We start from the raw sequence: 4,039 nt of genomic DNA on the forward strand, positions 1-4,039 counted from the left end.
ACAATGTACTCAGATGGAGTACAGCTGATGGCAGTGAAAGGAACATTTCTTAATATGACGCAAATATACCGGTAAATCATTTGTGTCTAAACCATGGCAGTCATCTGAGGATATGTCTCCCCTGGGCTGTCCGATGAGCTGGGACAGGAGAGAAGAATTTGCTGTGATATGAGATACTCCCTTATTATATCTGCTTTTCTCCATCTCCTGCAAAGTCTTGTGAAGTTCCCATTGAACCAGCATAAGAAGCATTGGAGTACAGAATCACATCTGAAAAGAAATCCACATATTAAACAAAACTGAGAAGCGACAAATCCCAGGTAAATACCTCTGACCTTAAAGGGGTTCTCCACCTCTAGGGACTTTTTTTTTCTAGCTAATTGCATGTATTTGGGGCTAAAATTCATTTTTGCTATTGGGTTTCATAAAATAACTTTTTGCATTGTTTCTCTTTATCAGACTCTTTGTATCTCTGAACATTCAACTTTGATGTGGTGTGTGATCATAAATCTGAGAGGAGTGCAGGAAAAAGACAGAGTAATAAAAATAAAGTCCCCACCAGAATGTCATCACGAGCTTACTGATTGATTTTCAGTTAACTCATTCTGTAGCCAGCAATGGATAGTGCAGCACAGAAGCTACAAAAGGCAACATTTTTAATGAAACCCAGTTGGAGAAAAAGAAAATCTATTGCAAATGACATGCATTTAAATTCTATATACACTACAGTTCAAATGTTTAGGGTTATTTTAGATATTTCCCTTGTTTTTCTTAAAAAAAAAAAAAAAAAAAAAAAAAAAAATTTTTAAATGGCTGTTTTTTAATGCAATATCTACATAGGTGTATAGAGGCCCATTTCCAACAACCACCACTCCAGTGTTCTAATGGTACATTGTGTTTGCTAACTGTGTTAGAAGGCTAATGGATGTTTAGAAATTCCTTGAAAACCCTTGTGCAAGAATGTTAGCACAGCTGAAAACAGTTTTGCTGATTAGAGAAGCTATAAAACTGACCTTCCTTTGAGCTAGTTGAGAATCTGGAGCATTACATTTGTTGGTTCCGTTAAACTCTCAAAATGGCCAGAAAAAGAGAACTTTCATGTGAAACTCGACAGTCTATTCTTGTTCTTAGAAATAAAGGATATTTCATGCGAGAAATTGCCAAGAAACTGAAGATTTCCTACAACGGTGTGTACTACTCCCTTCAGAGGAGAGCACAAACAGGCTCTAACCAGAGTAGAAAGAAGTGGGAGGCCGCGCTGCACAACTGAGCAACAAGACAAGTACATTAGAGGCTCAAGTGTGATAAATCGACACCTCACAGGTCCTCAACTGGCAGCTTCATTAAATAGTACAAGCAAAACGCCAGTGTCAACGTCTACAGTGAAGAGGTGACTCCGGGATGCTGGCCTTCAGGGCAGAGTGGCAAAGAAAAAGAAATATCTGAGACTGGCTAAAAGGAAAAGATTAATATGGGCAAAAGAACACAGACATTGGACAGAGGAGGATTGGAAAAAAGTGTTATAGACAGACAAATCGAAGCTTGAGGTGTTTGGATCACACCGAAGAACATTTGTGAGATGCAGAACTACTGAAAAGATGCTGGAAGAGTGCCTAACGCCATCTGTCAAGCATGGTGGAGGTAATGTGATGGTCTGGGGTTGCTTTGGTGCTGGTAAAGTGGGAGATTTGTACAAGGTAAAAGGGATTTTGAATAAGGAAGGCTATCACTCCATTTTGCAACGCCATGCCATACCCTGTGGACAGCGCTTGATTGGAGCCAATTTCATCCTAAAACAGGACAATGACCCAAAGCACACCTCCAAATTATGCATGAACTATTTAGGGAAGAAGCCGGCAGCTGGTATCTATCTGTAATGGAGTGGCCAGCCCAGTCCCCAGATCTCAACCCTATTGAGCTGTTGTGGGAGCAGCTTGACCGTATGGTGCAAAAAGTGCCCATCAACCAATCCAACTTGTGGGAGGGGGAAGCATGGGGCGAAATATCTCCAGATTACCTCCGCAAATTAACTGAATGCCAAAGATCTGCAAAGCTGGAATTGCTGCAAAGAAGCATTCTGTGCCGAAAGCAAAGTCTGAAGAGAAAATTATTATTTCAAGTAAAAATCATTATATAACCTCGTCACTGTCTGGACGATATTCTCTATTCATTATGCAACTCATTTGACAAATAAAAGTAGGATTCCTCATGGAAAAGACAAAATTGTCTGGGTGACCCCAAACAGTGCACTGTACCGAGCACTAAATAGTGGTGAGAGGGTGGGGGGGACGTCAGACGCCGGCGACCAAGTCATTGCTACTATTGGATTATTAGAGCTGCTTCTGCCGGATCCCTGGACTTCCAACATGGCGGCATCTTTAAACAATCCAATTAAATCAGGATTTTGTGACACACAAAAAAGTAATCTTGAAATGTTCACATTGGCCACTGGGGGCTTTAGACTTGTACTTCTTGACCTTTCACAAGAGTTTTCAGCAGTTTCCTTATGATCACTGGCAGGATTATAATGACTGATAACACCTCTATATAGAGTAACACAGGATAAACCATTCACAATGGGTAATGTCACAGCTCACCTCCTCCCCCTTCCTTCACAATCACTTTTGCACATGCTCATTAGATGCCTCAATACAAAATATCGGGTCTGAGTTTGTTCATTACTGCTGATGTCCATGTGAATTTCCTGAAATAGTCTAAAATAGCCCCAGTAGGTGTGCACATTGCAAGATTCTATTTTTGAAAGAAAAAAAAATTGAAGAAAATGTTTTAAAATATATTTAATACAAAACCCTGATTTAAACAATAGGTCATTTTTTTTGGATGAGCGCTTCCCTTTAAAGATTAACCAATACAGTGATACATTTTGTTATTCTGGAATTATCTTGCAACTTCAGGTTTTGTATCATTCACAGGTTCTCATGGATTGGGGGGAATCTGGAGGACAGTTTATGGGATATTTGCACTTGTGTTTAATAATGGGAAGATTTGGCTGACAGCATATAATAATATAATATTTATTCACTTATATAGAACCATTAATTCCATAGCGACTGCTTACCCTGTGCTCGCGCTGTATATGAGTCCTGTGCCCTAGGTGTATATGCAGTACCCCACTGTGCAGGTGGTTAACCTACTCGTTGCCAAGCCGTTTTGGGTCTGATCAGGCGTTGTCACGGGGTAGCCTTGCCCGGCTTCGTTGCCCCGAGGCGTACAGTAAATGGTGGGGTATTGGAAAATGTTTGTCTTGACGCCACCTGTGGTATGCGGCCAGGAGTAGCTGCCGCTGCAGAATTCCTCGCCGGGGCAGGTGTTATGGCAGCCGGGATGGTGCCGCTCCTCACAGGCAGAGCGGGCATCCGGTAGATGAAGAGGGAAGGTAATGGCGGTTGGCGCCTAAGCGCTGGGCGGCGGCGCCGGAAAGGACGAGCCAACACAGTCTCTGCGGGTTCAGGGTGTAGTTTATTCACAGCTTCGGTCGCCGGCCCAGTAGCACGGGTCACGGCCGTGATGGGCTCCGGTCAATCCCAGACGAGTAAGGGGTCACCACCGGTGTTTGAAGAGAGAAGGGGAGAGACAGAGAGTGAGTGTCCTATTTCTAGGGTGTCAACCACCGCAGTTAGGTACCCCGGCTGAGCTCCCGCTCCAAGCCTCGGGCCCAGTAAAGTCCAAGTTTTCCAGAGATATATTGCCAGAACTATGGCCCTGATGGGTCTGTTTCTGATGTGCGTGTGTAGTGCCTGTTTCTACCCCAGGTGGAACCCACCCCCCCAGGTGGCTGGTTTCAGTGACCGGGAAGTCGCATGATCATGATGGCCACCCCCTGCCTACCCTGAGCCAACCCACTGAGCTGTATGTAGAGTGTGAATGTGGAACACCGGTGATTAATCCCCCCCTTACCTAAGATAGATACCGCACCTTAATTGAGGTGCAGTACCCTGTGGCGACCACAGCCTCAGGGGTGCCACATATACATATTTCTGTGCTCTAGCTGTATACATATATTTGTTTTCAGACCAGT

The sequence above is a fragment of the Anomaloglossus baeobatrachus genome, chromosome 8, assembly GCF_048569485.1.
Source record: "Anomaloglossus baeobatrachus isolate aAnoBae1 chromosome 8, aAnoBae1.hap1, whole genome shotgun sequence".
Taxonomy (NCBI): domain Eukaryota; kingdom Metazoa; phylum Chordata; class Amphibia; order Anura; family Aromobatidae; genus Anomaloglossus; species Anomaloglossus baeobatrachus.